Raw genomic sequence first — 27,240 nt, forward strand, 5'->3', positions numbered from 1 at the left:
ATCAGGATCTACCTTTTTGCCGACCTTCACCTGGTGGGGTCCCCGCCGAGCGAAGGTCGGTGGAAAGGCAAGGAAAGTACCACAACAATGGTCCTAGGGTGATTATGCCCTTCCAGAATGTGAGCTAATGTTACTCTCAGCCCCCAATGTCGGCTGGCTGGGTGTGAGCACTGTGTCTCTTGCTAGGGAATGCGTCTGCACCGCTGGCCTGATCTGATTGCAGGAGCTAGTACATTCCTAAAGGTAATTTGCAAGAATGGGAGTAAAGAATGCCTTTGGCATGTGTTTGTTTCCCCCCTCCCCACTGGTTTTATCCCACACTCTGCAAGTAATGGTATCAGAGCAAATGGATTTCCGGACATCTTGTTAATTTGTATAACACGTGTGCGGCCTTTCTGTGGAAATTGTGAAATCCTGCCTATGATGTTTCCGATTTTGGTTGGCAATTATCATGATTGCCTCTTTTACGTCTGTGTAAACATATAAGTAGCTGCACCACAAGTCAGCTGTTAATGCTGGTTACTTTTTTTGAAGTCTAAAGTCATAATTTTAATACCAAGATCTTGTTTATTGGGTGTTAAAACCAGAAACAAACAACATATATGCATCCACAGATTTGCAGATTTAGCACTCATAATGTACCAAAGATTGATTGCCATGAACTGGAATGCCCCCAGGGCGCCAGAGATTAAGACGTGGCGGGCCGTGACGCTGCGTTGGGCACGGACGGAGACTCGAGTGTTACGCACATTACGAGATAAGGGTCAGACTCGCACGGGGGTATGACGCTTGGGAAGCATTTGTCACTAGACTAGAGGTTAAGAATGACGAGCACGCGCCGTAGATTTGATAGTGTGGAATACACATGCGGCAGAGGGGACATGACTACTGTGCTATTTGCCTCCACTTTCTGTAATTTTCTTTTTTCTCTCTGAACAGCGTACTGGGGTGGTGGACATGAAGAGGGGGGTGGCTTGCTTACAGCCTCTCGTGAGCATTGAGACAGTAATACATAACTATTCTGGAACATATATAACGGAAGGTTGATGTTTAGGTGGATAAACTGACGGACTGAGCGGCAGTGTTGCGCAAGAGGTATTTGTCACCATATATCACCACAGGGATGCACAATCACAACAAAGGGAGTGACAGATCATAAGATCAAACTTGCACATGACATGAAAACATATGCTTGGGTTGCATGATATATGTTAGTGTACTACAGTTAATCAATATATGGATATTGGAGAAGGGACCCCACCCCAAAGGTAAAGATTGTAAATGCACCTGCAGTTATTTGTGTAGTGGATTATTGTAGCATGGAAATCCTAACACTCAGATTCAGATTTCTTTTATTTCATTTTATTTCATTTCATTTGGTTTGTTATTATGTTATTAGGATATTATGTAACGGTTGTTATCCTGCTGTTTTGACGCTTGTGTTTATTGTTGAATATTTGTGCCGAAAACAATAAAACAGATATTTAAAAAACTAAAATATATATCTAAAAGTCATAATTTTAATACTACTTCTCTGGAAATAGGTCCAGCACTAGGGTGTAAAGAAAGTCTGGGTTCAACATCGGATAGTGTTTAATTTTAGATGTTCTTTTTTATTTCAGAAAGCACAAAATAGTCTTGAGGCATTTTGGTGACTTTGTGAAGAGGATGATATCATATTTCTTCCAAGCAGGCATCCATTTTCCTCACTAAAACCTTCTTTTTTGCACTAATGTATTTTTAGACAAATCGACTGCAGAGTACAGATGTAAGCAAGAACACCTGGGGACATTCAAGAAATCTAATATTTGTAATGAGTGGATGACTATCAAAATCATCTGAATAAAATTGACTTTATTCTAGATGAAGACAATCAAATACGTTTGTTGTTGGATTGCCCCTGACCCAGGGCTAAAACTGTAAACAAGCGCTGAAGACCGTGCTCGTTTTAAAAAAAATGTTAATGCAAATTCACGAATACGCAAATCTGCCACAATTTTCACCACTCAAATAAAAAAAAATGCTTTTGGCCCAGCTGCGGTCCTTGAGGGACTTCAGCACGAAGCCTAGGGGGTCAGGGTATTCTTTCAAAAACAATATGTAGGCCAAACAGTGAATGACCTCCGTACACGTTTCAGGAACCACAAATCAGCAATAATTAACAAGAAACTTGACCAGCCGGTAGCCAATCGTTTTAACCATGTGGACAATTTACTATCAGATTTGAACATTTTCCCTGTCGAATATGTCTTAAAGGAAGAACTACTGGACATCAGAGAAAACTTCTGGATGTACTGTTTAAAATCACTGCATCCAGATGGATTGAACATCATTGACAATACCACTTGATTCCTGCATATCGGAAGAGTTCTCAGGACTGCATTGATTCCACATTCCAATTGGAATCTTCACTCATGATGCTTTTTGAAAATCTATCTGTCAGCTGTGCAGCTACTGAGCAAACCATCTTGTACTACCTGAGGAAGGCGGGAGGCGAAACGTTGTAGTGGAAATATATTTTTGTTCTTTGGTGAGGTTTTTGCTCTGGCTCGCTGTTGTTTTCTTGTGATCTTTCATCTTCTTGTTTTATATATATATATGCAGAGTGCATGGTATTCAAAAGAGTAGGACATGTAAACATTTACTGTTAAACATGTCTTTAAAGTGAAAATGCCCTCAAACCTATTTTCACTGTAACATGTTTGGCTGTTCCACAGGACAGCACTGGGGTGCAATGTTAAATACTAATTCTGGGCCTTCGGAAATGGAGTAGCTAGAAAAATAATTGAACAACTATTTTTAATAGTTGTTAAAAATCCAGTTCAATGGTGAAGTCAGATTTGTTATAAATATTGTGGTGAAGTAACTTTTAAAAAGTTACATTTGCGTGTCTGAAGATTCTGGATGCTAAGTCTGCATTTTACTCTCCAGAAGCTAAGTCTGCATTTTACTCTCCAGAGTCTGCCATCCAGTGATTATCATTTCAGTACTGGGAAGGGGGGCAATAAGATGTGAACTTTCTCCAAGGACTGGGACAAAAGGTCTTGGTGTGGGGAGGTTTTGTTGTGCCCTTGACAGGATGGCCTGTGAGATGGGTCCAAGGACTTGATTAACTTTACAGGGGTCTATCCTGTCACAAGCAGATGTAGCGAACACCCGGACCTGCATCCTTCTGTTGTCTTCTCAACCAGTCAGGCCCACAGTGGGCCTCTTTTGACATTGCAGTGAGAAAACCTGTTTGACATGTCTGCTGGGGTTTTCATAACAATTGAGACACACTTCAAAGGAGGGAAACAGAATGCCAAAACAAATTATATGTATCCACTCTATGGACCTCAGATTTGTTATAGCAGACTTATGTCACTGAGGTTTTTGTGGGTACAAGGACGGCCTAATACAAATTTTATTGTTAGATGTCAGAGGACATGAGGATTACCATAGTACACTCTCCTCACACACCCCTAGTCTTCAGAGCCCAAGTTTAGTGTGTCCTAAGACTTCCACAATCTTGAAAATACCAAAGTGGGGAAGGGTTACCCAGGGAACGTTTTTCCCATTGTTTAGGGTGTCCCCAGGGGTCATTCTCACCCACTAGTTTGTGCCAAGCATAAATGCAATGTCACCAGGCACTAACTTCATAACACTTTTTCACCTGTGGAAGATCAGAAGAGGATTGAACCTGTTCTCTAAGACCTGAGAAGAGCCTAGAAGACTGGACTTGCTCTACATCTTTTACCCAAGCCATAGAAGTGGACTCCGAGGGTCATATGGCCGTTTTCTAATGTTTTGTAGTCTGGGACAGTTAATCTTTTGCTTTTGATCTTTGCTTTATTATTTTCCAATGTAAAGACAAACTAAACAGCATATCTTCATAAGGTACATAGGGCCAGATGTACAAAAATGTAATCTTGCATTTCTTAAATAGCGACATCATAGAAATAGCTGTTTAAGAAATGCAAAACGCTATGTACAGAGATACCAGTTTCATAACAGCGATTCCTACAAAGTAGAAATCGCTATTAGGAAATCAGTATTAAGAAATCCCATTGCATTTTAGTCAATGGGCCAGTTCTGCATTTCCTAAGTAGCGATTTCTCATTAAGAAATCGCTATTTAGGAAATGCAAAACCAGGGATGACAAAGGACAAGAGGCCCTCCCTTGGTGCATCCCAAAAATAGGGATGCACCTGTAGAGCACATATATGCCTAAGGGGCATGTGTGTGCTCTATTGCAACTAAAAAAACATTTTGGAGTGCTTTGTAAAAATTGCATCTGGTTACCACCCACTTCAAATCAATGGTAATTGCATCTCCTAAATGCCTAAGTCACATTTAGGAAATGCTTTGTACATCAGAATAGGAATCGCAAATTGCAATTTCTAAAGGTAGAAATCGCAATTTGCGATTCCTTAAGGGCCTTTGTGCATAAGAAAAGGCCGTTTGCATTTCTCAATGGCCTGAAGTACCGATTCAGACCGTTAAGAAATGCAAAAGGGCTTTGTACATCTGGCACTTAGTATCATGTGCTGTAGTACAAAACTTCACAGTGGAACTACAGTCTAAAAGAAATAATAAGTAAGTAGAACCATATCTGACATGTACATTGTACATCTGTTTATATGTATGGAATAGAAACATTTAGAATTACATTGCTAATGTTTAAACTGAATTTTTTATTCTAAAGAAAAGAAAAAGAAAAAAAAAATAGTAAATAGTAAGAAAAAAGGCAGTCTAATGGTAACATGACACCTGAATCCTTTCCAAATCATCTCCACTTATATATAAATATCTAAGTATTTCAATATTGCAATATCATTATGACAGAGGAGGAGAACTTTACTCTCTGTACTGGTGTCTAAATGTAACAATATTAACTAGTATGAAATTGTGAAGTGTGGAGAGCAGGTGCTCCTCAATATAATTTTATAATCTTAAAGGTCTGAGATATCAGTTGGCATTATTAAAAATACCCAGATTTGCATTCACAAGGATGTGTTACTGGTGTCAGTAACACAAAGGAAGGGACCCCAAATCTTTTGGAAGAGGATAAGACAATCCTGTTAGTGTGCCATTCGTATGTGGCTAAACTAAGGAGTTCAACTGTCCATTCCTGATGCGAGTGCATAATGGGTTCACACAAGTGTTTAGGAAAACATGTTTTGGCCACCATAAGGGTTTTAGCCATACATCGTCTCTAATGAGGTGAGATATCGTCTATGTCTGACATATTGAGAGGTATTGCCAGTTTGGCCAAGTCTACAAAGTAGCAAAACCTTGTTTCATGTAGAGTGTGTCAAATATCTCAACCAGAACTTATTTAGGTGTGAACAGGACCATAGGATGGGCATAAATTCGCATTCTGGACTTGTGCAACCCCATCAAAGGTTGTTCGGTGCTAATTCAGCTTTTTCAGTTTGTATGGATCCCAATACTAGTAATGAAGGACCTTGAAGTATATAAATTCCTGTTTAGCATCTCTGAGTGTACAGTCATGACATTCCATAGCTTTGACCAGTCATCAATTTTATAGTGTATCTCTAATGCTGTCTGCCACAATGCTTTAGACTCCTGACGTATAGTGGAGGAGTAGAGGGTATCAATAAGGATTGCATAAATATTGGAAATCTACCCCAAGAGTTGCCCCATATCTGCAAGTATTTCTAAATTAGAGTCATTTAGTGAAACAGGGTCCTTTCCAAGTACATTTTGTAGGCATTGCCGTAATTAGTTATATCATCACTGTCACAAGTGTGGTAGGTCATGATCTGAACCTAATGATTAAAAAGAGTAGAGGGATCCAAGATCATTATAGAGGGCTCATACCATTCTGATTCCTGAGCTATACCATAGCTGCCAGTCAATCATCCCCCACCCCAACTGAATACTGGAGTTAAACCACACAGGAGCATTCCAGGGCATTTGGCCTTTCATTCTCGCTAATGTATGTGCTTCCCTCCAGATCTGCCACATTGCCTTCAGCATAGGGGGACTAGCAGCAGATCTACTGGTTTTATCAGTGTATAGCATACTTAGCTGTGATGAGGCTTTTAATATGACCTTCTCTATGGAGACCCAAAATGGGCGATCAATGTCATCGATCGTAAGAAATAATGGTCTAATTGTGAAAGGTGATGTGCCAGATAATAAATATACATATCTGGAAGATGTAGGCCCACCATTCTAGTATTAGCATGCAGTCTCATTGGTTTCAGCCTATGCTTTCTGCCTGCCCATATAAATGTTTTAATGTTCTTTTTGAGCGTATAAAGTGTTGCATTCAGTTCAAGCAGTGGAACCATACCAAAGTTGTAGTTGAATATTGGGACTGTTGCCATCTTTATTATTTGTGTCTTTCCCCATAAAGAAATTTGGATAGAGGACCATTGTATGAAGTCAGAGGCAATCTTGTTAAGTAGAGGTTGTAAATTGTCTGTCACCATGTAGGTTAATCCCTTATTCATTGGGATGCCCAAATATTTCAATTTAGAGGATGTCCAGATGAAGCCACAATCATTTAGTGTTTATCGCTGAGGGCAATCAGTAATAGGCATGACTACATTCTTACTCCAATTTATATGGTATCCAGAGAATACCGAGAATGAATCAATAATTGAGATCAGAGGGGGGATTGGTGTATCTGGTTCGCTAAGGGCCAGTAATATGTTATTAGAATATAACAGGATCTTAACTTGCTCGGATTTAGTACTGACACGCTTTAAAAGAACATTTTGTAATTTGGCTGCTGCCACTGGTTGTCTAGCAATACGAAATAAATGATGGGATAATGTGGATCCCTGACACTTCCCTCTATGGAGAGTAAAGACTTATGAGATATGGCTGCCGCAATCTATCTGAACAGTAGGGTTTGAACATGAACATCTTCCTTTAACCTGGTAATCCGGTCCTATTCCCGCCTGTTCCATAATTCAAAATAGGTGCTTCATTCTACACGATTGAATGCTTTCTTTGCATCTAAAGAAAGCAGTATCTTATCATCCATTTCTGACTTCACCTGGCAAAGAATGTTTGTTTGGGTTCACATATGATTTCTTGATGACTGGCCCAGTATGAAGCCCACTTGTGAATCATCTATAAGGTTGGGCATAACTCTTTTAAGCCTTATCACCTGTATTTTTATGTTCGTATTAAGCAGTGAAATTGGGCGAAAACTGGCACACATAGTGGGACCCTTATCGGTTTCAGGATGACTGATAATATCTTTATTGTAATTTGGCCTAAACTAACCTTCTACTTCTGCTTCTTTAAAAACCGTATGCAGCAGCTTGTGTTAATATATGTTTGTTAATCTTCTAAGTCTCAGCTGAGAAGATATTGTCTACTCGAGCTTTATTACTGAACAGATTCGAAATAGCGTCTTCTATCTCCTTCTTTGTCATCTCCTCCTCCTGAAACTCACGTCCCTCCACTGATCAAGTGGGGAGATGGATACCCTCTAAAAATGCCAGTTCTCTCCAGAGTCTCTTTGTGATTGAGCGCTATATAAATCCTCCAAAAAACATGCATAAGCATTGGCTATTTCTACCGAATGCGTAGCCAGATTGTCGTCTCTGGTCTTGCTGACAGGTGTGGCCAGTTATGGAAAACAAATCCCAAAATGTGTTATGGGAAGGTGCACCCTGATTCCAAAAGTTCAATGATTTCACAATATTTTCATTTGCTTTATTCCATCAATACAAAAACAGCCAACGTGTTTTGTTCATTCTGCTTGAACTTCATCAGGGCTGTAAACAACAAATACAAAAATATACTATATATATATATATTAAAACCATACATTAAAACATTAATTTGTTCCCACAATACAAAAGCAGAAATTCATCTTGCTCACACAGTGAATCCACAAAACTAATCCAAACCACACCGTGTGTGATACCCATCCCACCATTCATTAAAATCACTTATAATGCTAAAAACAATAGAAATCCTTATGCCAGGGACCGTCTATAGAAAAACTTTGCTTCCCCTTCCCACGTTACCACAAAATCTCGACGTTATTTCTTACAAATACTTTTTGGATTCTAGACTAACACCATCTATAACCTGATTGTACATTCTAAATATGTAAATAAAAAAGAAACACAACTCCTTGAACAGGTGCTTGTACATATTTCACTGGATTCGTTAGCAGGATCCCCCCTCTCAAAGTACAAATCCATCAATAAGTAGACTGGTTCCTTTAAATGTGTTATACAATTGGCAGGACTATTGCACACCTACATATTAATATTGTGATGTCATAAACTTGTCCCCATCCTTACTCTCATTCAAAAATTATTTTTAACAATGATTTATAACATACCTCGTATTTCGTCTTAGCAAATTGTGACAATGGAAATCTTCACTCTATAATGGACACCTAAAATTAAACCAAGTATCATAGTTACACATCCCTCTATTTACGATTTTAATGTTACCTATCACATTGTTCTTCCTTTTTCTATTATTTTTTTTATCACATCCTCTCTTCATTTTTAGAGTCCTCATCCAATTTTCCTTGTGAGGGCTCCAAATACAATTACACCATATTATAGCATAGCACACTGAAACTCCTATACCTGAATCTAAGGGGCCATCATAAAGGTATAGTCTACCCAACTCCTTCCTACTCACTAATCTTCTCAAAGATAACAAACCAATGCAAACATTACCAAGCACCCACACTGCCTTTCGTCCTGTAATTCCTAATCATTCTTATTTCTGGGAGTTGTCCTCCGTAAGACCATCAAACTGATCATTCATCAAGTTCGAAAAGCTTAGGTTATTTCAAGACCTCACTCCAACTCCCATAATGCACCTTTAATGCTATATAATATAATAATATAATCAAGGAGTCCTCTAAAACGTGTCTCACCAGCCAATGACACATTAAATCAAACCGATTTGTGGGAGTCCAAACATCCCCTAGCATTCTCCTATACCCATCTATTTTGGTAATTTTTCACAAAGCCACTTTATCACAAGAACAAGTTGGCATGCTTTATAACTACTTCATATTATCCTTACAAGGCGCAATTCCTAAATGTCACTGTGTAACAAGCTCAGATAAACTGTTGTTAGTTCATAATTCATGCATGCACGTCATGTTACCAACGCGGCCGGACTATTCTGCACCACGTTAATCACACATTCTCCTAGTGCCTGCTGTTCCCTTCTGTTAGACCTGACACCCTTAGGGTGGTCATCCCCCAGCTTTTCGCCTGCCTCCCTCCACCTTTTTTACACTGTTTTTGATGGTTTTAGGACTCTGAAAACGTTACCACTGCTAACCAGTGCTAAAGTGCGTATGCTCTCTCCATTAAACATGGTAACATTGATTCATTCTCAATCGGCCTATTTAATTTACTTGTAAGTCCCTAGTAAAGTGCACTACATGTGCCCAGGGCCTGTAAATTGACTGCTACTAGTGGGCCTGCAGTGTTCGTTGTGCCACCCAGTTAAGTATCCCCTTAACTATGTCTTAGGCCAGCCATTGCAGGTCCTGTGTGGGAGTTTCATTGTCACTTCGACTTGACATTTAAAAGTATTTGCCAAGCCCTAAACTCCCCCTTTTCTACGTATAAGTCACCCCCCAAGGTAGGCCCTAGGTAGCCCATAGGGCAGGGTGCTATGTAGGTAAAAGGCAGTACATGTACATGTGTGTTTTACATGTCCTGGTAGTGGAAAACTCCTAAATTTGTTTCACTTCTGGCCCTGAACCTGCAACCTGTCAAGAGGAACTGCATGGATGTCCAAAGGACTCATCTGGACTGCTTTGCTGAGAAGGAATTCTGCCCTGCTGTTGCCCTGCTGCCCTCTGACTTTGCTGAGAAGTGCTCTCCAAGGCTTGGATTGAGCTTGCCTCCTGTTTTCAGAAGTTTCATGGCCAAAAAGACTTAGGGGGTCATTACAACCCTGGCGGTCAGTGTTAAAGCGGCGGTAAAACCGTCAACAGGCCGGCGGTAATAAAAATGGAATCACAACAATGGTGGAAGCCGCCAACATAGACAGCCACTTTAACACACTGACCGCCACGGCGGTACAAACAAACACCGCGGCGGTAACCGCCAACAGACAAGCGGAAGACAATGTACCGCCCACACTATTATGACAGGCCAATCCGCCACCTTTTCAGGGGCGGATTCACCGCGAACAAATACACAGCGGAAACAGGACTTGGAAGGGAAAACGCTAACCTCTACACACCCCACCAGGAACCAGGACGCCATGGAGCCAGAACTCCATTCTACCTGCCTTTGTCTTCCTGCTCCTCTACCAAGAACTCGAACGCCGGCGGCGAAGACCACGGTGAGTACTGCACCTACGACAAAGGGGAGGGGAAGGGAAAAGAGAGTGACACACACACGCAACATGCAACACCCCCACCCCCACCCTCACCCACTACAACACACACACAAATACATGTTGATACATTACAGTTACATCCTCCAACCCCCCCGGAAGAATGTAAAGACAAAAGGAAATGATTGTAACAATTGTAATCAATTCAAATCCAGTACTCAAAAATATATATATATATATATATACACTATTAACAAATATATACACCAAGAATTCAAGTCCATGTACTGCACAAACATAGTCCGTGGACCACTGGGCCCAAAATACATGGGCAAAGCCCACACAAGATACCCGATCTAAACGGAGAGAGAACACTGCAGGGGCATCAGATAGAAATACAACAGGCACCTCAGGGGGAAGGGGGGGCACCTCAGTCGGATGAGTGCACGACGCCAGATCCACAAGGGGGCTCCATGCCCACTGCTTTATCCTGGGGAGTGCAATGCCACAGTCTCTCAAGTCTCTCCAGTGGGTGGTTTGCCCACTGCTTTATCCTGGGGAGTGCAATGCCACAGTCTCCCAAGTCTCTCCAGTGGGTGGTTTGCCCACTGCTTTATCCTGGGGAGTGCAAAGCCACAGTCTCACAAGTCTCTCCAGTGGGTGGTTTGCCCACTTCTTTATCCTGGGGAGTGCAAAGCCACAGTCTCACAAGTCTTTTCAGTGGGTGGGTTGCCCACTGCTTTATCCTGGGGAATGCAGTGCCACAGTCTTTCAAGTGGATAATAGTCTCTACTGGTTCTGGAGGGGGCTTGGTGCCCAGAGTGCATCATCCTGCCAAGGACATAGGTAGTGGATGTAAATCTCCACTGGTTCTGGAGGGGGATTGGTGCCTAGAGTGCTTCATCCTGCCAAGGACCGAGGTAGTGGATGTGAATCTCCACTGGTTCTGGAGTGGGCTTGGTGCCCTGAGTGCTGCTTGTGGTGGCCTCAGTAGCGGAGGTGCTTGAGGCGCTCATTCGCCTGCAGTGCTGGTGGGTGGCTCAGTGAGCGTGCTGGTGGCGGCGGTGTCTTAGGCAGCAGTGCTGGTGGCGGCGGTGTCCTGGGAAGCAGTGCTGGTGGAGGGGGTGTCCTTTGCAGTGGTGCTGGTGGAGGCGGTGTCCTGGAAAGCGGTGCTGGTCGCGGCGGTGTCCTGGGAAGCGGTGCTGGTGGCGGCGGTGTCCTTGGCAGTGTCCTGGAAAGCGCTGCTGGTGGCGGTCTTGTCCGCTGTGCAGTTTGGCGGCGACTTCCCTTTCTTTCTGTACACCTTGGATGGTGGCGCAGCTGTCTTCCCACTCCCAACTGTAGTCCTGTGAGAGCCATTGGTGGCAGGTGTTTTGCCCTTCTCCCTCCGGGCAGTGGCCAACTTCTTATGCTTCTGAGGTGGGGGAATGTCCGTGGTCTGGCTCCTTGGCACACTGGCTGCCCTGCTGCTTGGCGCACTCCAGAAGCCGGTTACTGCTGGCACCACTGTTCCAGCTGATGTGGTGGCTGAGGTGCTGGGTTGGGACCTGGAAAGGCGTGCCCTAGGGGATTGAAGGGGTGGGGGAGGTGAGGGAAAGAGGTCAAGGTTGGACAGGAAAAGTTTTTTAGACACACTGGGATGGGTAGATGGAGGGGGTTTGGGAGTGGAGGAAGAGGTAGTGGTTGTAGGAAGTGTATGTTTGCTAGCTTTGGGTGAAGGTGCATGGGCTGGAGGCTGTCATGAGGTGGATGGCTGTTGGGTGGGTGTGTGACTGCGTTTGTGTACATTGGGAGGTGGGCTCACAGACACACTGGGAGAGGACACAGGGGATGTGTGAATGGTAGTGGGGTGGTGAGTGCACGTGAGTGGTGTGTGGTGATGGGTGTGCTGGTGATGGACGTAGTGGCTGAAGATGTAGTGCATGCAGGTGTGAGTGGAGACGTGACAGGGAGGGAGGAGGGAGGCGAGGAGGAGGGGGACACAGTGGAGGCAGTGGATGTTGGTATGTCTGCATGGGTATGATGCTTGTGTGAGTGCCTGTGGGATGTGTGGTGCTTATGTTTGCCAGAACTTTCCTTGTGTGTTGAGGTGTGTGCATGCTGGTCTGATGGTGTGCTTGGGATAGGCTGAGGTACAGGGGTTTGGGACTGGGTGGAGGAAGTTGGAGGGGGGAGGCTGGACACAGGGACAATGGCTGCCATCAGTGCTGAGGCCAGAGTCTGAAAAGCTCGCTGTTGGGCTGCCTGACCAGAATGAATGCCCTCCAGGTATGCATTTGTCTGTTGTAACTCTACACCCTGGATGGCATTCAGAATAGTAGACTTGCCAACAGTGAGGGATCTGAGGAGGTCAATGGCCTCCTCACTGAGGGCAGCAGGGCTGACAGGGGCAGGGACTGTGGTGCCTGGGACGAAGGAGATGCCCACCCTCCTGGGTGAGCGGGCACGGGGCACACACTGAGGGGCTGCTGGGAGGGTGGCACTGGTAGAGGGGGTGGCGGCTGTACCTGTAGATGCGGGGCACAGAGGGGCCCGCCACCGCAAGGGAGCTCCCATCAGAGGAGGAGTCCGTGTCGCTGGTCTCAGCTCCTGTCCACGCCGTGGAGCTCCCCTCGCCCTCCGTCCCACTGGTGCCTTCAGACTCTGTTGTCTCGCCCTCCAGGGCCATGTGGGATGCAGCTCCCTCCTGCTCCGCTGCCACTGCTCCTGCGCCTGATGATGCTATTGCACACAAGAACAGGGAGACCACAAAAAGGGCGGGGAAAGACAGAAGAAAGACATGTTCAGTGCATGCAATACCGCTACCGTTGGCGGACACTACAGACACAGAAGCCCTCTGCACTACGCCTTGCACTTAGAGTTCCCTAATTAATCACAGGGACACGGGGTACAAGGCCTATGCACAATTGTTGCACACATGGAAGTCACACGAGCCTGACTAGGTGTATTTGGCTCTGAACACTGGTGGGGTGGGGTGCCACATGGCCTGCCTTACGAAGAGACCTTGCCTACTAAATTCGCCCTGGCCTAGGGGAACCCACAGCCCACCTCCCCCACCCAGACACCTCCAATGCACGCTGATTCAGTTGAATGAGAGTGTACTCACTCCCTTGTGGCTGCTGTGATGCTCTCAAGCGCCCATCCAACTCCGGATATGCCACCGCCAGGATCCGGAACATCAGGGGGGTCATGGTGCGGCGTGCACCCTTCCCACGTTCGAAGGCCACCCCCAGCTGTGCCTCCACCGTATTCTTGCTCCAGCGGCGCAGGTCCTCCCATCTTTTACGGCAGTGGGTGCTCCGTCTGTGGTGGACCCCCAGGGCCCGGAGGTCCTTGGCGATGGCACGCCAAATAGCCTTCTTCTGGTGGGCGCTGACCTAGAGGAATAGTACAGGGGGAAAGGAAATTCTTTACCCGTTTGGACCATCATACTCATTGGCCCACGTTCCCACCCTTGCCCTGACGCACATATACTCACCGTCCGCACATGCAGGCCTCAGCCCCCCCATGTATCTTCCATCCACACCACTCAAAACAGGCACTGCCCATGCAGCATGCTCACAGTGTACTCACCTGTTTGTCTGGAGGACCGTATAGTTGTGTGTACTGGGGGACGACCCCATCCACCAGTTTCTCCAACTCCTCCGAAGTGAAGGCAGGTGCCCTTTCCCCAGACACATGAGCCATCGTCGCTTCCAGACACAGGTCACAGCAGAACTTGCAGTATAGGCCCTCTCCTGTTGAAGGTCAGGTATCAAGTGAGTGAACAGACAGAAAATGTCGGTCACGTCCGCGACGGTGCGTACCGTCACCGCCGGCATACATCGTCATTTGCTCCTCGGACCCATAGGGTCCAATGTTAACCAATGCTGAATTGCGCCACGGTCTTCGACCGCCCACCGCGACGGTGTACAACACCAGCGCAGTTACCTCATATCCCCTTGTCCCACCTTACAGGTCAAGCAGCCGCCATTTCAGGGGGCCACATGGCATTAATATTAACTGCATCACACCAATGTAGGCCTCGAATACACTCAGTTACAGGCACATTGCAGATTGATAAATGTGTGCAAATGACATTTTGTGATACCTCAGTGTTGGTACGTCTGCTGGGGCAGGTGATGAGATGGCAGCATCCTCTGGTGTACAGACCGCTGGTGGACCTGTCGACAATGGAAGAGAGACACATATTAGTTACATACAGACTTGATCGTGCGACAACCCATGAACTGTGTGCCCAGTTGGAGCCAGACCTGATGTCAGCTATCCACCATCCCACAGGGATACCCCCTCTGGTGCAGGTCCTGTCAGTACTCCATTTCTTGGCAAGTTTTTTTTTTTAGATGACAGTGGCCATAGCATCAGTGATGTCCCAGCCTATGTTCTCCAGCGTGTTGTCCAGAGTGTTGTCTGCCCTGCTGAAACACATGCGCAGCTACATCGTTTTCCCTCAGGTGGAGGATTTGCCTACAGTGAAAGGTGACTTCTATGCCCTGGGACATATCCCCAACATCATTGGTGCCATTGATGGGACACATGTGGCATTGGTCCCCCCCGCAGGAGTGAACAGGTGTACAGAAACCGGAGGAGTTACCATTCAATGAATGTGCCGATGGTGTGTTTGGCCGACCAGTACATCTCCCATGTGAATGCCAAGTTTCCTGGCTCAGTGCATGACGCTTACATTCTGAGGAATAGCAGCATCCCTTATGTGATGGGGCAACTCCAGAGGCACCATGTGTGGCTATTAGGTGAGGACATGGACCCTATAAAGTGTGACTAGGTGTCTGGGTCTGGGGTTGTGTCTAAGGGTTAGTGTGTGTCTAACAGTTGTCCCTCGACATTTGTATGTGACTCTGGGTACCCCAACCTGTCATGGCTACTGACCCCAGTGAGAAATCCCAGGACAAAGGCAGAGGAACGCTACAATGAGGCACATGGGTGAACTAGGAGGGTTATAGAGAGGACCTTCGGCCTCCTGAAGGCCAGTTTCAGCTGCCTCCATATGACAGGTGGTTCCCTATTCTACTCACCAAAGAAGGTGCGCCAGATCATCGTTGCCTGCTGTATGCTGCACAACTTGGCTTTGCGACGACAGGTGCCTTTTCTGCAAGAGGATGGTCCTGAAGGAGGTCTTGTGGCAGCTGTGGAGCCTATGGACAGTGAAGACGAGGAAGCAGAAGAAGAGGATATCGACAAAAGAAACATGGTGATTCATCAATACTTCCACAAAGACACAGGTAAGAAGACATCACTGCCTGCTACATCTGATACACTCTCATCTGTCTGTCACTTTCACCCAGTGTATGGACCCTGAGTTGTCACTTTCCCTTTCGATTTCACAGATGTGGGTCCCACTGTGTGACATCTGCTTTGTTTCCTCATGGGCTAGAGCTGTGTGACATAGGTATGTTGACAATACAATGGATATTGCATCTTTCCTCAGTTATTGCAAATACACATTTGCGAAAGCACAGACTGACTCCAGATAGTTTTGTGATTTAAGGGTGTTTATTTAAGTGCTAAATAGTGGAGGGGATTGTAAAATGGTCAGGGGTGATGGTGGAGGAATCTCCATGGCAGAGTCCAGTCTATTAGTCTCACAGGTGCATTGTCCAAAGGGGCATAGGAAGTGGAGCTGGGGCAGTTGATGGATGGACAGGGTGACAAAGTGGGACAAAAGGATGACATTCAGGGTGGTCTCATTTCTTGGCGGGGGTCTTGGCATTGTTCTCTGTCTTTGTCCTGGATCTCAGGGACCACTTGCGGGTGGTTCTCCATCTGCAGGGGGTGGGGTGCTGGTGTCATGGTCCTGTGGCGGTGCCTCCTCTCCACTAGCGCTGGCGGAGGAGGTGGGCAGTTCATCGTCCAGGCTAGTGTCAGGGGCCCCTTGTTGTGCCACAGTGTCCCTCCTGGTGTTGACGAGTTCCTTCAGCACCCCTACAATGGTGCCCAGGGTGGTATTGATGGATCTGAGTTCCTCCCTGAACCCCAAATACTGTTCCTCCTGCAGCCACTGGGTCTCCTGAAACTTGGCCAGTACTGTTGCCGTTGTCTCCTGGGAATGGTGGTAGGCGCCCATGATTTTGGAGAGGGCCTCGTGGAGAGTGGGTTCCCTGGGCCTGTCCTCCCCCTGTCGCACAGCAGCCCTCCCAGTCCCCCTGTGTTCCTGGGCCTCTGTCCCCTGAACCGTGTGCCCACTGCCTCTGCCCCCAGGTCCCTGCTGTTCTTGGGGTGGTGGGGTGGTGGGTTAGCCTGGGTTCCCTGTAGTGGTGGACACACTGCTGCTTGACGTGTCCTAGGGACAGAGGTATGGGCCCGCTGGGTGGGTGCTGTGCTGGTGTTTCCAGAGGGGGGAGGCTCTGTTGTGGCTTGTGCCAGTGTGAGGGGAACCGACTGTCCTGAGGTCCCAGATGGGTCGGGCTGGTCATCTAGATCCAGTTTGACAGAGCTGCTGTCATCACTGTGGGCTTCTTCTGTGGGGAGAGTGGACACGTCTGGAACCTCCTGTCCGGTGACGTTGGGTAGGGGTCCTGCAGGGGTGTAAAGGCATGATTATTGCATCTGTGTGTGCCATGGTGTGCAATTGTTGGATGACCCTGTACCCCAGTGCTTGCATTCTTGTCTAAGACCTTGTGTGCTAATTGTTTAGGGGTCTGTGTGGGTATGTGTAGTGGCCATGCATTGGTGATGGGTGTCCATGCTTTGTTGTTGCATGCAGGGCTTGGTGTTGGGATGTGTGGTTTGTGATAGTGGGACATATGTGAGGAGTTGGAGTGATGGGGGTGAGGGCGAGGGTGGGGGTATGTGATAGCATGCAGGTAGGGTGGGGGATATGGTAGTTAAGATTTGACTTACGAGAGTCCATTCCTCCTGCTACTCCTGCAAGGCCCTCAGGATGCATTATAGCCAAGACCTGCTCCTCCCATGTTGTTAGTTGTGGGGGAGGAGGTGGGGGTCCGCCGCCAGTCCTCTGAACCGCAATGTGATGTCTTGAGACCACGGAACGCACCTTCCACTTCTTCCTGATGTCATCCCATGTTCTTGGGTGCTGTCCCACTGCGTTGCCCCTCTCCACGATTCTGCGCCATAGCTCCATCTTCCTAGCTATGGTGGTGTGCTGCACCTGTGATCCGAATAGCTGTGGCTCTACCCGGATGATTTCCTCCACCATGACCCAAAGCTCCTCCTCAGAAAACCTGGGATGTCTTTGCGGTGCCATGGGGTGGTGTGGGTGATGTGTGAGGTGGTGTGTGTTGTGATGTGTGGGGTGATGTTTAGGGGTGTGTGGTATTTTGTGCGTGGATGTGTATGTGTGATGGTGTTATGTGCCTCTGTATGGTGGGGTTGTCTTTGCTGTGCTGTCTCTCTGGCCTTCATCTAAATTTCTGGTCGTAAGGGTGTGTGGGTGTGTGTTTTATATTGTATTGGGTGTGTGGGAGTGGTGTGTGTATGTGTATCAGGTGTGTGTATTTGGAATTGTCCAATGTGGTAGTGTTTTGTAAATGTGTGTGTATTTTGAGCGCGGCAGTATGTACCGCCAATTGAATACCGCGGTTGAAAGACCGCTGCGTAGATTCGTGGGTCGTGATAGTGTGGGCGTATTCCTGTTGCCGTGACGGTGGAGGTTTTGTTATCGCTCGTTTATCACTGACTTTTGGTGTGGCGGACTTGTGTGGGTGTCTGGATTTTGGTGGATTCCGAGCTGTGGGTCGTAATAGCTGTGGGGGAATTCTGCAGCCGCAGCGGTGTGTTGGCGGTCTTCTGCACGGCAGTAAGCGGGATTTACCGCCAATGTTGTAATGAGGGCCTTAATCTCTTCACGAAACTTGTTTTGCACCGAAAATCAATGCGGAACCTGCCGGAAACAAAGCACAGCCATTTTGTGACTGAGAAATCGCCACACAGCCGAGCTGGAATGACGCAGCCTCACCTCCCTAGTGAAGATTTGACGCAGCACATGCCTTCCAACCAGAACTTTGACGTACAGCCCTACCAGATCGACGCACAGCCAAACCGGAACAACGCAGCTGACTCCCAGAGTGGAGAATCAACACAGCGCCTGCCGTGCGAAAGAAAATTCAACGCATCACCATACCTGATTGGCGCAATGTCTGTGACTTCTTCCCACATGCCCAGGATTTCCCTGCATCATCCCTGGGCATCCAAAAGATCTCCGCTTCGCAGTGAGGAACCAAGACTGCGCACCGAAAAACGACACAAAGCCCTTTGCAGTGTGAAAAGAAACAACGCATTGTCTGTGCCGCGTAGGAAAATCCGACGCACACCCTATTTTTCCATGCATCTCCTCCTCTGCGGTCTCTGTGCGTGTTATTTTTTTACGCAAACCAGGTACCTTTTGCAATCAAGAGCCAACTGCTGATTTCTAAGATTTAAGGCTCTTTTAATCTTGCAAAAATGATATCTCAACTTGTGCTTATCAAATCTTTATCCTTTTCACCTTCATTACCAAACAAATATTCTATATTGTGTTTTAACCCGTGTGGTGTATTTATGTGGTGTTTTCACTGTGTTACTGTATGATTTATTGCACAAATACTTTACACTTTGTCTTCTAAGTTAAGCCTTACTGCTCAATGCCAAGCTACCAGAGGGTGGGCACAGGATCATTTGGATTGTGTGACTTATGCTGTTTAGGATTGTGGTCCCTACTTAGGCAAGGGTGTATACCGCTGCCAACTAGAGACCCCATTTCTAATACCTTTCTTTCATACATCCCATGCGAATTGCTTCATTCGTACGAATAAGAAACATTGTTTTATATTTAAAACATTACCAAGACATCCTTACAAAACATAATCACACCGAGGTGCTCCATCTATTCTCCCATTCTGTACATACCCTTAACATCCACCTAACCTTGTGTTGAAGATGCAATCATGCTAAACCCCAGACTGCAGCCACTCCAAGTTCCCGTTCAAGAAATACACTGCTTCCTACGTACTCTTAACAACCATATTGGTTTATGTTAGAGGCGCGATCATGCTGGGCTTCCTGACCACAGCCACTATGAGTTTGCATTCAATAAAACAGCCGTTTCACAAATCACAGCCATGCCACTTTTTGACACCCTACATGATGCATACCCAGCAAAAGCCTATCCCCGAAGGAGCAACTAACCCTTCCACATACTCTCATGTTCACTTACCATCTGGCCCGCACATTCACAGCAGATTCAAGAAATTGTGTGGGAAAGGAATGGTCTCCCCCGATTGTAACTCCCCTTAAAAACATCACATCCTCATTCAAAATCAGCTTCACATCTGTTTCCAAATCTAAGGGGCCGTCTTGAAAGTACAGTCTAATCCCTCTTCACACCACACTCCAACTCCCATCTCTGGATCAAACGGGCCATCATCAAAGTACAACCAGTCTGGTTCGCTCCCACTCACTACCTGTCTCGGAGGAGATAAACCAATGCAAACATTACTAAGTATCCACATCACCTTTCCTCCCATGATTTCCAATTGTCCTAATTTCTAAGAATTTCCACCATAAATATATCGAAGAGAGTGTTCATTAGGTGCACAAAACAATGGAATCCCACGGCCGCGCACCAACTCCCATAATGCACCTTGTACATCATTGGTGCTACATGATTCCATTGTTTCACCAAGGAGTTCACTAAATGATCGATCCTCCAATAGTCCATATTATTACTAGGTTTCAGACGAATGCAAACATTACCAAATATCCACATCGCTTATCGTCCCATGTTTACCCAATCGCCCTCATTTCTAAGAATTTCCACCATAAGTATATCGAACCGAGTATTCAGTAGGTTCACAAAAAATTGGTATCCCACGGCCATGCTCCAACTCCCATATTGGGGAGGAGAGAACGACGCCACAACACCGTTGTTGTGTGGAAAAGGGTGCTTTATTGGAACAGGTGCACTTACAAACATAATTCCTTGGCCTTTGCCTTACAAAACTAAAACCTCAGTAGACATCGAAAACGCCTAACCAAATTATCCTCCCCCCTTCCCTACCCCAACCTCTCCCCTCCCTGTAACCTTATCATGCCTTCCCTCTCTCCACTCCTGTTTTACCTATTTCCCTATCAGCCCCGATTGTTCTCCTCCTGAACGCTAATGTAAAGCTTCTTTCCTGCCCATTGCGACCTGCTGCTGTTCCCCCCCACTACCTAAAATTGTCCTGCCATCTTCACCATCCGCACGCGTTTCGGTACCTGCAAACTCTCCTCGCCTCTGCCAGCACCTGTTCCAAGCGACAAAAGGGCCCCATAAATACCCCCCCACCTACTGCCCAAAAACAGCCCAAGATAGCCCAACTACCGTCGTGGGCCATACCAACCTCCCCAAAGACCCCAGGGGCGAAAACCTCATCCTTCGGCAAATCCCTCCCGGGACCCCAATGCACCTTACACATCATTAGTGCTGCATAATTCCACAAGGAGTCCTCTAAATAATCGTTCCCCGTATAATTCCCAATGATCCATATTACTATATGGCAGTCATGCTACAATTACTAACCTCACTTCCACACCACACTACCACCCCCATAATGAACCTCATACATCATTGGTACTATATAGCTTCATCATTTCACCAGGGGGGTCTTCAAGTTATAATACCTATATTCTCCTGTGATACCCAATCACCCTGTTGCAAAGTTTCAGCACATTGCTATCCTGCTATCCCACTCCAATTGCCAAACTGCAAAAAACAACATTACACCGTACTCCATAGTCCTTCACCAACTTACATGTGTACACGCAATAAGGACATTCTCATTATGGCCAGTTGTGCCTCTGGCTCCCACTGATGACGCTGCACTGCCAGCAGTCGTCCTGTCTTCACTCCCTGTTCATAGTGTCTCCATTTTAGTGCAGCGTAGTGAAATGGGTATTTAGGTCAAACTTTGCCTTCACATCCTGCGCAATGGATACAGAATTCCATGTGCATTATACTCTCTCATCAGGGTTTGTATCTCTGTCACTAACCTGGTTTGTATATCTTGTTTCAGTTATTTCCGGAATGTGGAAACTATCATTACTTCTTCCCTCACTTCTGCCTTACCTGCTGCCCGTAAGGCTTGGTGGGTGTCACTGAGGTTTAATTTTCATCTGTGTGAGGAAAGGAAGCACAACTGTGCTTCTTACCTTGAGGTGTCCTCTAGTATGACATGCTGAAACACCAACATTTGGCAGCTGGAGCAGCATCTCAACTCAAGCACAAGCCCGTCAGTATTATTGGGTGATCTGCGATACCACCCTTTAGGATCTAGCACTCATGAAGGGCAGGCAATATGTTGCTGTTGAAAGAAAATAGTAAATTCTTGAACATGTCCCATGTACGCTTGAGACAAAGGTGTGCTCCTTGTCCCCAAGGTGTGCCAAACGCCAGGGGTCGCTCAGAGCATTGTAAGAAATAGGATCTAAAAATTCTGCCCGATCTCTGGAATAAGTCATGTTGTAGGGTCCTGTCCTACGAGGACCTAATGGTCGAAATTATGTTAATACCCTGATTTTTCTAGTATTTGCCGCATAAATCGAGCCCACTACTATAATGACAATATAAGGCCAAAAGGAAAGAAAGGAATAAAGGGCAAACACCCTCACCAGTCTCCTTTGTCGTCCTTTATAGTGACACAACACTGTGGACAGAGGAAAGACTGCAGGGAGAACACAAAGAGGAGGCCGAGTAGACTACAAGAGCAAGCAATATGGCTGAAGCGCTCGAGTGAGCTGGGGCTGAAGGGCAATGGGGCTAAGTGAAGGTTCTTCTTTGTCAACTACCAAAACCCCCAGGCATTCTTTAGGTATGGTTGTAAAAGCAGAAAAGCCAAAATGCAAATATGCTGGATTAGATTCTGTACATCCCCCCTAAAGCCACCAACAATCGATGAAAGGAGCACTTTAGTAGAAATTCTCCCTATTTAAAGCAGAAACCTACATAAATGTGGTCCTAGAGGGAGTGTTCCTAAGTCCAGAAGAGTGGTTGCCATAGTGGTCCAAAAGGGATGTGTCACAGACAGTGGTATCTTAGAACATAAGGACCATACTTGGAGCTCATGCTGGGACAAGGGCTTTCATTTAAATGTTGTGTGTGTCATCTTTCATTCTTTTGACTACATGACTGGAAAATCTTTGGGCCTGATTTAGAACTCGACGGACGGGTTACTCCATCACAACGAATAGGATATCCTGTCTGCAGTATTACGATGCGGTGATACCCTACGGGAATCAAAATGAGGAGGACAGGATATCCGTCACTTCTGTGATGGAGTGATCCATCCTCCAAACTCTAAATCAGGCCCTCAGTGTTCTTGTTTCTGTAAGTCCTGAGTGTTTCTTAACTGTTTTGTTTTAGAGTACTCATTGTCGATTGGTTGAGTACTATAGGACACCACCTGCACATAGTGGTATGGTGTTGTGTTTTGAACTAAATAGGGATACTTTAATATATTCCTCTTTCATTTTAAATGTCAGTAGTTGCACTAAACTCACAGACAAAAGATGGTAAGAATTACATACTAACCTTAATACCCCTCGAAAGCATCAAAGTCTGATGTATTACAATTGTTTCAAACACTTGTCTAGAGGTTATTATGGAGGGTGCGGATTCACTTAAGGGGTTTATTAATGAAGTGAGTGTTCTGAAGTGGATACTAAGAACAGCATCATTTAGGATTTCTACCTGGTTTGAGCTAAATATTGTAAATTATTAAGACCGACCCAGATTCGTGAATCTGAGTAGGGGTGACATATTTCTGTATTACTCTTTGATGTCTATGAATCATTCACAGCTATTAACGTAAAACATTTCTGTAACCAGGTCCTTTTATGTAATGATGGAAGGAAGCTGAGGGAAAAACGTGGCTACGTTATAATTTTTCTGGCAATGCATTGGCTGCTGTGGTTTGGCTTGAACACAGCTTCTTGATGAAATTATTTCGCTGAATGCAATTGAATGCTGCCAGGGTCTACATCTACGTATTACTGAGTTTAACATTAATAATTGTCAACATAATTGCTATGGGTTGTATTCCCAGTTAATTCATCTTATGAGCCTTTCACAAATCCGTTTAAAACATCTATTGATCCAAGTAGGCTAGTACCTCTGTTGGTATCATCTATCACAACAGTGAATGTTATCACTCCGCATCTGCTTCCTTCTTTGTAAAACTGTGACTCTTTCTGATTTATAATTTACTTTTGTTAATTAGGAAATAGATATTGACATTTTAAATTTATTTCAGGCTTCATTTGCATCCCCCAACGTTACCATGCAAATACCCTTGATACGTGCTTTGAAAGTTTCTCATGCTGCTGAAAATGAGATCAGCCATCCTTTATTTGTGTCAGAGTTCCACAGGCATTTGGCTGTAACTCTTTTGTGAATTAAACAGTTTTTAATCGCCACACATAAATTTAATCTCCTTTGACATTCTTCCACTGCACACCCATGAAAACAGTGATGAACAAAGGCTTTGAACTTGTAGTACTTGTCCTGTAGGAGATACGTCTTCATTTGATCCATTCTAGGATAGCATTATAGTAGAGGCATCCTTGGCTTACAGATTGTATTGTTTCAGTGCGTTACCACTGTATATTTAGAATAAAGACCATGAAGTAGTTCAGGGTTATGTGCACAATTCAGTGTTTGATCTGACTACTTAAATATTTTGCGTAATGCAATATTTATCTACTGATAAAAATTATGTCCTATGATTTGCTCCAGTAGCAGACTCATCAGTGTTTAGTCCAAGTTAGTTGATTAGAAACAAAGGGTCTGATTTAGATCTTGACAGTGTTACTGCCAAGCTGCATCAGCTAAAGACCTGAAAAGACCATAAAGTCGACAATGTTCTTCCAGCTGTATTTAGACGTATTGCGGCTGAGCCAAAGACCACCACTCTGGAGTGTACTCTATCGCACCAGCTGTGTCCCGCAGTTGGCGTGGCATACTCCAATGCTGACAAGTAGCCCAATGTCGCCATCTTGACGGTGGTATCATGCAGAGCCTATTCAGATCATACAGTTGTGCTGGCAGTGTATCACCGGCGGGCCCATGATGGCGTGAGTCTGTCTCAGGACCTGTTCAGTAAAGTACTATTGCTGTGGCTATTGGTTGGCAGCCCAAACCTGTTGTATATTGGACAATTGTAAACACCTGCAAAGCACACTATAAAACACACTCCATTTCAGACCATGATCCTTTGTCATCACACTGCAGAACACCATTGTCTCAGCACAACCAGCCACACAAGAGACAGGTTTTTCTTTATCTGTGTTTCTCTTCCTCTGTGCTTTTTTTAATATTTTTTTGATTATCCTACGTCCTTTTAGGCACTATTTTTTTTTTTTAAATAATCACAATGGCACGGAAGAGAAATGCCTGTTTCACAGAGGGAGAGTTGTGTATCATGGTGGATGAAATCATTAGAGTAGAGCCATAATTGTTTGGAGCACAAGTACAAAATACAACAATAGCTAAGAAAAGGTAAATGTGATCCAGAATAGTTGACATAGTGAATGCTATAGTAAACAACCTGTGCACACAAGAGGAGATTAGGAAGAGGTGGAGTGACCTGTGGAGGAGAGTGCTTTCCCTGGCCTCCAAGCGTCACCTGGAGACCCAGAGGACTGGTGGTGGTTCTCCCAGCCCCCCTTATAACTCCTTCCCTGGGAGGAGAAGATCCTACATTGTGAAGGCTTCACAGGAATCCCTGGTGGAGTGAAGTCTGTTAAGTTGCACTTAGTAATGTCTTAACAGTCACAAATGGAGTCCTGCCCTTAAGTTAGACATTAAGAATACTTCCACACCTTTATCAAAATATCTTGTTTCATACCAATTACTAGTATTATGGTTGTATCTCTCTTTTTAACAAGGTGCAATATGTTTAGTCAGATTTTAAGTTGTTCCCGGAGGGAACGGGTTTGCCCACCAGATCGCAATGCACCTCTTGGCCAGAATAATCCCCAGCTGTGAGAATCTGTATGCCATTTTGCACCCCTTTTTAGGGATGGGGAGTAGTCCCAGCAAGCAGTGTCTCATTGTTACCGTTGAACTAACAGCCATAACTTCCCTCAGTGTCTTCACTATCTGGCGCCAAAAGGGTTAAATGGAGTTACATGCCCATGTTATGTGTTCAAAGGTAGCTGAAGGCTCGCCTCAGCGAGCACATCTGTCAGGTCGAGATGGAAATATTCTGTGTAGGCGATGAGGTTTCAGGTATGCTCTATGTAAATATTAAAAGTGTGTTAACTGAAATCTAGCATTGCTAGTTGCATCCCGTACTAGGGAACAGGTCCTATTCAATTCCCCATCCGTAAGTGGAGTTCCCAGGTTTGCATCCCATCAACCCCTTGTCCCATTTACGTTTATCAGCCTATCTCTTTTTAGAGCCTTGTAGGTTTGAGAGAGAAGACCTCGGTCACAACCAGGATCAATAAGAGCCACTACGAGGTGGGATTTGGTAGGGTCCGTGGGAAAAGACGTCAAAATCTCCCAGGCCATCTGCGATAGGCTTTCATATTGCAGGATATGTCCCTGGTCAATGCCAAAGAGGGATTCAGCTTCCTCATGCGTAATAAACGTGCCATTTTGGTATAGATCACCTGCATTGTTACATCCACCTGCGGACCACTTTGCGAAGTCCAGCATTTCTGTAGCTCTGGCAAAGGGACGGATCCACCAAAGCGGAAGTAAGCGTGCATATGACGCTCTTCGCAGTACCCGCATAACAGCCCGCTCCCAGATCCGCGACACCTGCACTACCAGGAAGGGGGTATCCCGCGAAAGCTTAGAGCCGCCCATCAGGAGGTACGGTAGACCAGACACACATATAGAGCCTTCTAACAATTCTTTTTCCCAAATGGGGGCATCATCAAACCACCTGGCCGCATACTGCAGCAAACCCGCAATGTAGTATAGATGTAGATCTGGTAGGCCCAGGCCCCTGTCAGCCAGGTACAACTGCAACACCTCCATGTGAACTCTGCATCTCTTAACTGCCCAGACTAGGGACAGTAGTAGCTTATCTAACTGTCGAAACAGCGAAGGGGGCAGTTCACAGAATGAGTTTTTCATAACAAACAGGCATCGAGGGAGAAAGACTATTTTACTAAGTGCAATTCTGCCCATGACCGAGAGCGGGAGGGAAGTCCAAAATTGGACCGTGTCTCAGAGTCCATCAATCACTCTACCCATGTTCAAGTCATATCGTAGTTGAGGGGAGTAGGCTACCTGCATGCCTAAATACTGAAAGTACTCAGTCTGCAATGCCAGATCCACCTGCGGAAGCTCCGATGCCGCCACAGTCACCAGGCCTGCCATAGGGAATAACATCATCTTCCGACTGTTAACCTGGAGGCCCGATACCCCACCAAAGTAATTCATAATTTTTAACAAAAGTGGGACCGACCGTTCCGGGTCTGTAACGTACACAAGAGCATCATCTGCATATAATGATATAATCTGGGTTCTTGTCCCTACTCGAATTCCCCACCTCTGCAGGCCTGTCCGCAACTGGATGGCCAGGGGCTCCATTGCCAGCACGAACAGTGATGGCGACAGGGGACAGCTGTGTCGCGTGCCCCATTCAATAGCAAATTAGTCTGACACTATTGCCCCAGTACGCACCCTCGCCCGTGGTGCTGTACATAGCAGACCCACATATGACAGGAAGTATGGTCCTATGCCCATCCTGAGTAGAACCTCCCATAGGTATTCCCAGAACAGAGTATCAAATGCCTTTTCTATATCTAAGGCCACAAGTGCTGCATGGAGTGCAGAGTCACAAGTCTCATGCATTACATGCAATAATCTCCGTAAATTCATGTGGGTCCCTCTCCCAGGTATGAATCCGCATTGATCTCCCCACACTAAATGAGTCACCACGTGTCGTAATCATGTTGACAGTACCTTAGCTAACAGTTTTACATCAACATTGA

The sequence above is a fragment of the Pleurodeles waltl genome, chromosome 3_1 (genome assembly GCF_031143425.1).
Source record: "Pleurodeles waltl isolate 20211129_DDA chromosome 3_1, aPleWal1.hap1.20221129, whole genome shotgun sequence".
Classification (NCBI taxonomy): domain Eukaryota; kingdom Metazoa; phylum Chordata; class Amphibia; order Caudata; family Salamandridae; genus Pleurodeles; species Pleurodeles waltl.